This window comes from Aulonocara stuartgranti, assembly GCF_965226115.1.
Source record: "Aulonocara stuartgranti genome assembly, chromosome: 6".
NCBI classification, from domain to species: Eukaryota; Metazoa; Chordata; class Actinopteri; order Cichliformes; family Cichlidae; genus Aulonocara; species Aulonocara stuartgranti.
Window position 1 is genome coordinate 24,739,849 of NC_138944.1, and position 12,201 is coordinate 24,752,049.

Consider the following 12,201-nt stretch of genomic DNA (forward strand, 5'->3'; position numbering starts at 1 on the left):
ATTTCTTAGAATTTAAGCCCAAAAAGTCATCACGCTGAAAGATTTCTTTATCATGTGGAAAAACTGCTCTTGAAATTTCACTTCTTTTATTCTATCTATCTATCTATCTATCTATCTATCTATCTATCTATCTATCTATCTATCTATCTATCTATCTATCTATCTATCTATCTATCTATCTATCTATCTATCTATCTATCTATCTATCTATCTATCTATCTATCTATCTATCTATCATTAAGAAAGCAAGCCTCCACAGTGGGAACATGGTGAGAGTGATCCTTTGTGTTTTATGCACACCTGCTCCTTCTGCTGTGTTGTTCCTTATGATCCTGTGAAGCTTGTTTTACTGTTTACGATTGAATTCGAACCTCAGAAAATCCCTTGTTGTGTGTACTTCCATCATCATCCAGACCCTCTTTCTAAACAGCGCTGCTTTAAAGTGACCCAACAAAAAACAAAAGGCCACATCACCTTCAAAAATATATTAATGTTGCATGGCAATGTAAGAATGGCCCATGTGGTCTCTCCTGAAAATACCTCTAAATTGATGTTGAGCAGTTCAGCTCCAAAGGAAACACATTAGATTACTCCATTACTACAGGTTAGAAATCCCCCTGAAGAAAGAAATAGGATTCACTGACCGGTAAAATTATGTCTCAAGGAAGTGATTTTTTCTCTCTCTCTCCCTGAGCCACTCCTCAGTTAAAGCTGTGTCATGCACTTTTCATGTCTGTCAGGCCAGTGAAAATTCAGTTCACGATACCACACAGAGGGATTATACCAATAATGCATTCAAGTATTGAAGAAAAGTGTAGTGAGAGCTTGTTGACAACAGAGGAGTTGTCTTGTTCCATCTCATGGGCTTACAGTAAAAATAGATGGAAGGCAGTGCGTGCCACTGCAAACACAACTGCCAATGTTTGCCTGGAACTGAGCAAAACAGCCAGTTTCCTGGTATTTTTTCCTGGATAAAGAAGAGGAAAATCCATAGCAACAGTATGGTATCATTAGTTTTGTTTTTCTGATCACTCGTCTAGATGTTTATTTTTATTCTAACAAACGTTTATTTTCCAAAGCAATTTATTCATGTACATATACAGTTTACAGTTATGGTGGGGCTTTATAGTCATCTCAAGAATTTAGGCAGCTATCCCATTACCCAGTGTGCCTGGTCTGCTTTCATCAACAATCAGACAGGGTGCTGAGAATCTGACCCTTGTGTCAGGTTTCGCAGACACATTGCTGCTAACTGCGTGACATTAACGTTATGTGTCAATCAAGGTAACAATGAAGTACCAAGTGAGTTATCTCGCTTTCCGTTATCTCAGAAGTTGGAGCTGGGAGTGATGTCACTCCCAAGTTGAGCACTTTCTACCAAAAACCAAGAAAAACCAGGATTTGTTTTCTCCAAAAGTTGATTCTGTTCATCTGGAGTTTTTCCAGATGAACAGAATCAACTTTTGGAGATTTACTGACCTGGAAGATTGAGCATGCATCAAGACAGGATTTATTTTGCACTTTAGCAAGCTAGGCCCATTCATGCATCACTAACAATCTAGTGCTATGCTTGCACTTGTCAGAGTTCTGCGTATAGCTTATTTAGCCAGTAACAAATACACAACAGAGGCAGTAGAGATGAAAAGTTTTACAGTTTTACTACTCTTTGCACTCTTGCTATCTTGGATTGTGAGGTTGGTTTTGGTGGGGCTGCTCCAACTTTCCAAGCTGGTAATCAGACTTGAGTGAGCGTTCCAGTTGAAAATTCTGACTAGAGACTGGGAAATGAAATGGAATGCATCTCAAGGACCCACTCACACAGGTTTAGAGAGTCATTTTTCCCTAGTGAGCCACCTGTCACTGTCTATTTCTTAATTGATTGTCAGTAACCTCCTGATTGCATAGGTTGCCAGCACATTGCTGTATGCCTGTAGTTTGCAAGGAAGTGAAAGACTTGTCTACAAACACTGTTCAGCTGCTCTCCAAGCTGCGGTGAAACTGTAAAAAAAAGGCAACACAAATTGGAACAACAACCATTTTCTTCAAAGTTAAAGTTGTGCCTTTTGAAAAATTGAGGGACAACTTTTACTTTGAAGGCAAATTTTCTCCATTTCCACGTTTTCAAGCTTTTCCGCTGCTCAGCTAGTAATTAGCGAGTGTTTGCACGCAAACGCGAAAAACTGCAGGAAATTGTGGCAACCTGTAATCAACCACAGCAATCACTGGGAGGTTTGTAGTGCAGCAGCTTCAGTGCAACTGATCTCACCCAGCACCCACCTCCAGAAACCACTGCCACTCAGTGGGTGCAAACACATTTTTTCCTTGCAGCTGGCTGTGTTGTTGTGTCCATTATGGAGGACAAATCTCGAGCAATGTGTGCAAGACGTCACATGAGAAACCTTATGCAACTGGATCATAACTGAGCTTTCTTATGCAGCTCTGACATGCAAAGTGAAGAGAATATTTGGAGTACATCCTACAAGGCTAATAGACAGTATGTTTGTGGGTTTTTTTGTTACTGCACTCCATTTTAAGATTTGCCTGATTCAAACCATTTTGACTGGAGCTTTGGAAGTATGGGAACATCATCTTTCTGTGAATGAGCTCGATCAATCAGCACCTTTCCTTAACTAACAGGCAAATATTAACCTCTGAAAAACCGCTCTTGCTTCTGCGCTGACAGAAAATAAAGAAGACTTGACAAATATGTCAATCATGCCTACCTGGCTGGAGCACAGTAAAAAAAAAAAAAAGCTACAATGAGCACAATGGCAGGCAAATAATGAAGTAGATAAAACATATTTTAATCTATTAAACACGAATCTCTGAATGTGCTTCTGCACCTTAACCTTCCAAGTCTCCTGAGGTATTTTACTGCAATTCCTGGTCCTGCAGGTTTTTTTTTGGAGCCTTGAAAATTGCAATAGTAATAATAATGAAAAAAAAAGAAACCTTGTATTACTAGAAGCAGGCTTGGGAGTATATGGAGAGAAGAAGCAGAGCAGACAGCGAGGCAGTGGTCGATAAACTTCAACAAAATGAGAATGGAAGTCGAGAGCCATCCGTTAACCTGCAGCACTTGAGGAGACGAACCTCAGCTGTAGTTAATGTAGACATGTTGGGGACTGGCAAAAAGAGGCAGTGGACTTAAACAACACTAAGGGCATGATAGCTAGTTCAGAGAAATAAAGTGAACGAAACAGCAGGCTAATGAGCCATGAAAAGATGGAACCCACTGGCACCAGCATTGCTGCCAGAAAAAGAAACAAGTAAATAAAGTGGGTGAGGAGAACAAACAAACAAAGACTATTCCAGCAGCTCTTGGCTCTTGAGGAGAATCAGGCAGTGCTCAGGTAGCCTTGTTCTCTGTTTATCCGAGAACAACAGAGAAATGGGCCGAGGTGTGTTCCTCCAGGTGCATTGTGGGCATTGCCCACGGATGCGCTGTTTGATTTGTGCTCGGCCTTGCAGTTGTGCTTGTCTGTGAGCTCTTGACATGTGCACTGCCGCATGAATAATTGAGGCCTCGCACGCAGTCAGGGTCCAGCAAGCACTGCTTGCTCTCTCTCTCTTTTGCTTTCCCTCAGTCCTCCTTTTGTTTCTCCCCCTCTGTCAACCTTCCCTAAGTCTCTTTGTCTCACTTTGCCTTTCAGCTGGATTCAACAGCCAGTCCTTGGCAGTCTTTGTCTTGAAGATAGCGTGGCATTTAGTGAATTTTAACAGAAACAAATTGTATCTTGACCCCTGACACCCCTTACTCATTTCTCCTCTGCAGTTAATGGCATATTAAAAACCTACAGCAACTAGAACTGCAACTCTTCTGATTCTATCCCGAGTATCTGGGATAAGTCCTAAAGTACTAAAGCAAATTTAGTGCATAACAATCTGTGATGTTTGTGAAGACATAGCAGATTTATTAAGTCCAACCACACTGTACAGACGTGTGCAATTAAACATATAATAATGAATATTGGTATATCTCCCAAAACATAATTTGTCCTTGATCTGGTTCAGTCCTTTTTCAGTTGCTTGACTGACAAACGTTTGGCAGCTACTCCTGTTGAGTGCACACCAGAGGTCTAGCTGTAGTTTGAGATAAAGAAAAAAAGCCATACCTGGGTTAGACTGTTGATGAAGACATGCTAAATCAATGAGAAAAGACTGGAGGAGATGAGAATATACGAGCGGTCTGTCTCTTTGTATCTCCCTCCCACTCTCTTTCTCCCTCCCCTCACTTTCTGCTTCATACTCAGGCCAGTACAGTTATCAGCCCCAGCAGATAAACAAGTCTGGCTGCCAGATATAACTCCAATATGTGAAACTCAATCATAACTCCGGAAACCGGCTGGGAATATCAAAGGAGGAAAGAGGAAAATGAAAGCTGCCATGCCCACAGGGCAAAGCCCAAGGTCCCTTTTGGCAACGTAAAGCTCCCTCTCTTCCCTCTTTTCTATCACTTATTTATCTTAGAAAGTTAAAAAAAAAAAAAAAAATCACCATGCACCATACCCTGTTTTCTAACCCCCTATAAATTTTTGTGAACATGTCTCACTAGTTTTTATAGTATATAGTGAAGGAGCTGTGCTTGGTGTCTTCATTCTTGAGTTCAGGACACTGATAGCTGTAGGGTACACGTTTCTGAAGTCTTCTTCACTCTCCATCTTTTGCCAGTAGGATGTCTGTGATTTCCACTTGTCAGTGAGGGCTAGTCATGCAGAGGGGATGGGACCTGTGCATCAGAGGGAAAGAGAAAACTTAAAGGGAAGAAATGAAAAAACAAGTGTGTGTGTGTGTGTGTGTGTGTGTGTGTGTGTGTGTGTGTGTGTGTGTGTGTGTGTGTGTGTGTGTGTGTGTGTGTGTTTTAGAGGGAGGGGGACTAGCTTTGACCGGACTCACTCATGCTTTGACATTGACGGCCCTGAGAGAGAAGAATAGGACCAGCTACCCCAGAGGACCATAAAGAGAGGGAGTGAGGGTGGGAGTAAAAGGAGGGGGTGATCTGCCAGAGCCTGCTCTCAGCTTTGAAGCAAGGACTAGAAAGGGCTGAGGGCACTGTTAGCCCCCTTGAAGTGGTTTCAGCACTTGTCACTCTTTTGGGCATCGCCTAGAGCTGTGGACAGCTCTGCTCTTTCAGGATGAGGTCCCACAATGGACTCTGCAGCACTGATGCTCACCTTGATGTGGTGACTTGGATCAATAGTCAGACCAGTGAGCCACTGGCTCCAGCATGTTGTGATGTTAAAAAGTAGCTGAAGTACTTCTCAATGCCTGTGTGCCGGGCAAGTGAGAGGAAGTGTCAAGATCATCTCAGCAACACACTGCAGGCTACAAAGTAGTGGAAAACCGCAGCAGATCAAGCTATAAAAAGGACTTTTCTAAAAGGTTGGAAGTGATAGAAAAATGGAAACAAAACAGATGGAAATAACTTTATGTAGTGAAGCGAGTGGTTGTCTGTATTCTTTCAGCATGTCGCTGATAAACCCACAAATAATTATTCCTTTTTTTCTCTGCTCCGCAGAGCATTTCAGGACCTTTCAACTCTGTGTTTTGGTTTCATTGCACACGACTAATCGTTTTTCCTTCTTTCAGGGGAGCCGGTGGAGAAGTAAACATACAGACACGCATATAAGAAAGATATTAGAAAAGAAAAATACAAATTTTATTCAAACCCAGTGTTACTGCAATCAAACTATTGTATTTGTGAGGCAAAAAGCAGAATGAAACGGTTTGCCATGTGGCCGGGGGTCAACCCACAAATGATAATAATCATTTTTGCTTGTGTCTTTCTTTCATGTTTCTTAGTGCTGTTATTATCCTTTTTTTTCTTGTGGTGTTGGTGTCACCACTGCATAAATTATTTTGGATTGAAAACCCACATTTTAAACTCAATTAATCATCCTGTGTTATGAATAAAGATCTAGCTATTGTAACAGATTAAACTGTCTGAAAATCAGTTGAAAATTCAGTAGGTTACAGTCATTCTTAATCCTGTGCAGCATGCATGCATGAGAATGAGCTCTACCCGAACAATGATGCCTCATTCCAGTTAACAGCAGAGACCAAGGGAGCATCTTCATGCCTGTACCTGTGAGGTCTTCCAGTCTCCCTCATTCATTTACTACCTGTTTTATTTTATAGGTTATTTTTCAGGAAATGCACATTTTTCCATAGTGATCTGCCTGGAGTCACTGACTGGTCTCTAAGCCTGTATGAGTAAAGTCTAATATTACAAAAAGGCGCGTCAGTGCTTTCTTTGTTACCACAGGACACAACAGGCCATTTTTGAAAGAAAAGGAAGCCCTGCAACAGACTGGCAAACTGTCCAGAGTGTACCCCGCCTCTCACCCTATGGCAGCTGGGATAGGATCCAGCTCCCCTCCCCCGAACCTGGATTCGATAAGTGGAAGAATGGATGAATGGAGGAAATAATACTGTCCCACAGCTTCAAAGTAACGCTCTGTACAACAATCAGCATAACTGACAAGTACACAGACCATCATGCAAATTACTGCACTTACCATCTTATCTTATAACTTGCTGTTTTTTAAAAAATCGACAAGCATATTTTTTGCTGCCTTGTGTGCAGCACTATGTATTGTAGAGTTTAGCATCTATCCTGACACGTGTGTGCGTGTGTGTGAGTGTCCTCTCTCCAAAGAATCATATTTCAAAAGTTATATTTTTAATCAGCAAACATTTGTCTTAGATACAGCACTGCACATCCTGTTTATCATATATTCCGCTCAATAAAAAAACAGTTTCCTTGCTTTAGCAACCCAGCTCAATAAATAGCCTCCCAAAGTACCCACTAAGTACTATTAGTATTTACTGCCTGTGTTTCCTCTGGCCCCTCTTTTGGCCTCTCCTATCCCTAAAGATAGATTACATCCAAGACAGCCTATGACCGATGGATAGGGGGCACAATGCCTGAGCCTTTGGAGAAATATGTGCTTATGAAATCATAAATATTATCTCAAAGACTAATTAGCATTAAGAGCACTGGTGATTTTATTTATCAACTTTAGCCACAATTAATAACCACAGCCTTGAGAAGAGCACGAGGCAGATAGGCAGGACATGTTTGCCGCGTCAAGGCCGTAAACCCATAACACAAATAGACTGATTGAGGCAGCCCCACTGGGGGAATAAGTAATTGCGCCTGAGAAATTTTAATTGCCCTGAAATGCATTCTAAATTACACTACCTTGTTTTCAGGCAGAAGTAACATGGCTAAAGGGTTAGGATAATGGTGGAGTGTCATGGGTAAGTAATGGGTTGCTAAACACCAGATTAGTTTGTGGGGCTGTTTTTTTTAACAGATTTTATCCTGTATTTCTTAAAAGGCTACCCAGATGCTGCAGCATTGAGGACCGCTAATACTCCCTGTTTAACTGCCCACAGTATTTGTTTAACTTTAAAGCACTCGGTAAATAAAGGAAAATTCTCACATCTGTATGGCAAACACATCTTTGTAAAGCTAAACCAGTTAACCAGCCTAAAACCAGACTTGACTGACACCACTATATACATGATGAAAGTGCTGTGTCCCCCCCCCAAAAAAATATTTTAGGTTTAATTTGGTTTATCCACAAAAGCAAATTAAAGAATCATAAATACAAATATAAAGAAATTTTTAAGGTTAATTTAGCAGGTGAATATATATATATATATATATATATATATATATATATATATATATATATATATATATATATATATATATATATATATATATATATATTGGATAGCAAACACAGGTTGAGGAGGAATGGGCGGAAATATCCAGGGGATATGGGGCTGATGGTCTCGTTACTAATTATCTTTATTGTGCTTCCATGGCAGTTTTTCAGTGTGGGGCCTGTCGCTGGCTCTGGTGTAGGAAGTACTCCAGAGCTGTCCTCAGTGGGTGCTGGTAACTGCTTAAGGAATTACTGTGAGGTCACAGAGCTCAACTCTTTTGTGTTTTAATCCCTGTTGGATTCATGGCACAGCCAGGAGTTTGTGAACAGGGAGCGGTTCGGCCACCATGCTGCACGCTTCACTAGCAGTAATTTGTAGGTCATAGGCTTTTCGGGAGTTTGTAGAGACTGATAGATGGACACCCAAAATGTGTGCTCCACTTATGCCACAGGCCAGTAGAAGACCTGGCTGACAGCAAAACAGCCATGCCCCAAAGGTGAGCGTGTACTTCATCTGCTTCACACTCCAAACCTCCTACTCTCTGATTCTCACCCTCGCTGCGGGAGGTCTCACACAAGCCCTCTGTCATGAAAAGTGAAGTGACCAGTGGGCGAAAACAAAAAAGGCTCTGACAGCCCTGATGCTGTAGGATTCAGTAGCTGGATGTTTTACTTTGTGATTCATGACAAGCACTGTGTTGAATTACCTTTCATTCAAATGCTCACACGCTCGCTCGTTGTCTGCTACTCACAGTGGAGTACTCAGAGATTTTTGATGATTTTTGTTTCTCTGAGATCTCCCAACCATGTTTTGACCCTGCGGTTGTTGCTGGCGTTTGCATCACCTCCAAATAGTTTTGTGAAATTCAAGGGGGGAAACCTATCAGATGGACGAAGATTGGACTGATGTGTTTGCAGAAAATCAGTAAACAACATTAATTTCATATGAATTAATACTGGAAACTGGAAGTGGCAATTCTCACATGGGTTTCTTCCTTTCTTTTTTTTGGATACACTTCCTGAGATAAAAGTAAGATATCAATTAAAGTTTGAAGTGATGACTCAAAGTCATCTGACAGGGAGAACTACATTTTATGAAAGATTTACTGAATAATTTGTCATTCTCTAGATCCTGAGAAACCTTATTCAGGTTACGTGCAGGACTGTAAAGTGCTGATAGGGGAGCTAGCCTGCCAACTCTGTAGCAAAGACCTCTGTACTGTACACTTCTACAAAATTAACACAGGAGCCAGTTGATCTTTGTGGCTTCAGGGTAAAACAGATGCCATAAGTAAAGCCAGATACAGTTTGAAAGCACCCTGAGATCATACACTGTCTTTAACATCAAAAAAATGTCCACATGGATACTCCTAATGGGTTTAACTTGGATGAATTATTCAAATTTCCCCTGAATGTATCTTTCTGGCAAGTGGATTCGAAACACACATATGGTCATGGCTAGCTGTTATCGCTCTTCTAAATGTTTATTAGTCTGTATTTCAGCACAATCTGTCTTCTGAAAGTTGATCCAGTTTTTCAACAGCTAATTGGACCATTGACAATCAGTAGAAATCCAGAGTGCTGCTTTCCATTTTTATCACTGAACTGTGATATTAAATGTAAACGATGTCTTAAAATTAAAATATTGCACTTGATGCTGTGATATGGCACTGGGAATATTTCAGTGATCAAAGTTTGTCTAAAAAAACACATCAACTTTTTAAATTTTAATTTGTGTCGAGACAATATGTGGTTACCGATGCCGAGCCACCAGTGTAAAAGATACTGCATTTATATGAATGCATGTGTCCTCATCTCACTGATTGGGGTTATATTTTATTCCCTTTATCCTTCAACATCACACAGTATATAGCACATACGAAGAATTTGGGCTTGAATTATTACATCATTAATATTTTCATCTGCTGGCTGGCGCATTCAATTTTAAGCAGAGAACTTTTCAAAGTGGTGGAGAATCAGCAAAGAATTGGTCTCAGAAATGAATAACACACTCGCCTGCTGCGAACTGTCAAATCATCCAGATTGCTTGACTTTTTGAAGATCCTGCCACATGCGGTCTGCTTTACGAGGCCAATGAAGAGGGAGCTCTGCTAAAGCTCGGTGGGGGACTCACTTTGATACCCAACCCAACATGGCTTACTGTGACAACACATCACAGGGGGTCTGTGTGAAGCTGCTAATCTCTAATAAGGCACGAAACCCTGTTTCTGATGAAGCTGCTGAATGCTAGGTTGATCTTTACAGAACAGTTTTAATGTGGCCTGTTTATGATGATGTCTTAAGGCCACTGAAGTAGAAGCATTAATGACTGGGCACTCACTCTTGGATGTGCTCTAATTCAATGTTATTCAATGGCACTATAGATCTTTATTTTATGATAACCCTACTGAGAACTGTTTAAGCAAAAATATGAATTTATTACCTAATTTATAAGCATTAAATGTGACATATAGCATAAGGAGTGTATATGGCACTTGGTTAGGCCCACCTTTGTCTTCAGAACTGTCTTAATTCTCCACAGCAAAGGTTGGAGACACATTCCTCAAAGATTTTGATCAATATTGATGTGATAACATCACACAGCTGCTGCAGATTTATCAGCTGAACATCAATAATGTGCTCTGTTTGAGTGAAATATGATGACTGTGGAGGTATTGAGTACAGTGTCACTGCCATGTTCAAGAAACCAGTTTAAAATGGCTTATCTTGGCATGGTGGACTATCCTATTGGAAGCAGCCATCTGTAGATGGGTACATTGTAATCATAAAGGGATGGCTTACTCAGGTAGCCCGTGGCATTCGATGCTCAGTTGGTACTAAGAGGCCAATTTTCTGTTCTTAGTTGAAAATTAGTGGCACCCAGTGTGGTCTTCTGCTGCTGCAGTACATCTGCTTTAAGGTTTGATGAGTGGTGTGAGATGCTCTTCTGCATATCTTGGTTATAGTGAGTGGTTATTTGAAGTATCCGACTTAGGAGTTAGTCAGTCCAGTCTGATTTTTTGCAATGAAATACGAGTAGATCAGCCATTTTTTAAGTACTCTGGTCACTAAAATCACCTTCCTCCCAGAAAAAAGAAAATAACAGATGCTGCATTTTGACATTAGAGTATTGCAACTGCAATATTGAGGTTATTTAACCTGCATTATCAATACTTAACACTTTCTAACTAACTAATGTAATTATTTAACAGAAAAGATGTCCAAAATACAGAATCGTTTATGTCGTTAGGAAAATATTTGACTATAAAAGTGGGAAATTCACACATTTTTTACGGAGTTTTATGCAAGAAAGAAGGATAATAGGCTACCTCTTATACCTGGAGCCAAATTTGCTCATTCTGGACTGTTGACAGATTGGGAATTGGCACATAAGCAGTCTGCAATATTACGTAATGTAGCAAACAGCTTATGTGGGCAGAATAAACTAGCCAATAGTCAAAAAATATGTTTAAAAGCACATATAACTACACCTTACACTATTTTTGTGGTCAATTTAACTTATATAGACAAAGCTAACTTTACTCATTTTAGTAGTGTATCATTAGGCAGAGATTTGTGTTCAATATCTGTGAATAAACCTCCCACAGAGGTTTTTTGATCAGTTTTATCTGATTTGACCTGTAGCCGCAGGGAAAGCACGAACTGTGTTGATAATAACTTGCATTAGCAGTCCATCCCAGTGAGCTAGCAAGTAGGAACTCTCTGAAATGGAATACACCTGACTTTTTATGACCTTTTTATGAGTCAAACTGTCTTCTGTGAAAAAGATCAATAATCTTTTTATTATATGCAGAAGAGTCTATTATTTCTGAAGTATTTCTTGGCTAATCTGAAGCCAGATTCCTGTTGGTATTGTTTTCTATGGCTGTAGCCTCTACATATTTTAGTGATAGCACACTGGTAAGACCACGTATGGATAACATATTGTTATTCTTAAATAAATAAAAAAAGCAATATGTCACACTTTAGCATGAACTAAATGTCTAATCAGTGGTTTTATATTTGACTTTTAATTAACCTGAAGAATGAATCCATAAAAACGATATAAACTAAATCTGAGTCACATGTTATCTATTGTTTTTGTGTGTTTCAGCTGTGACATGCTTCACATTGCACATGCTTACAGTACTTCACGGATCACTGCAATTATGAAGCGCTGCAAGCAAAGATGATTTTACTTTAAAGGTGTGCCACTTAGCAAACACTGATGTTCAGCATCATGAGTAACTCAGCTGCTCATACTGAAATGCTTTCCAAAGGACACTGACTGATAATTAGTGTGCATGCTGCTTTTCCCAGCATGAAAAGCACAAAAGTAATAATTTGAATAATAACCTGAATTATGGCTGCATTCCATTTAGGTGAAATTGTTTCAGTCTCTCATAATTGTGGGTACTGGAAAAATAAAACATCTTACAGGTACAACTGGAAGAGAGCCCTCACTCATTTTAATAGTTAACTTGTGTGCGCTTCCTGCTGATATTACTGTCTCTTGCAGATA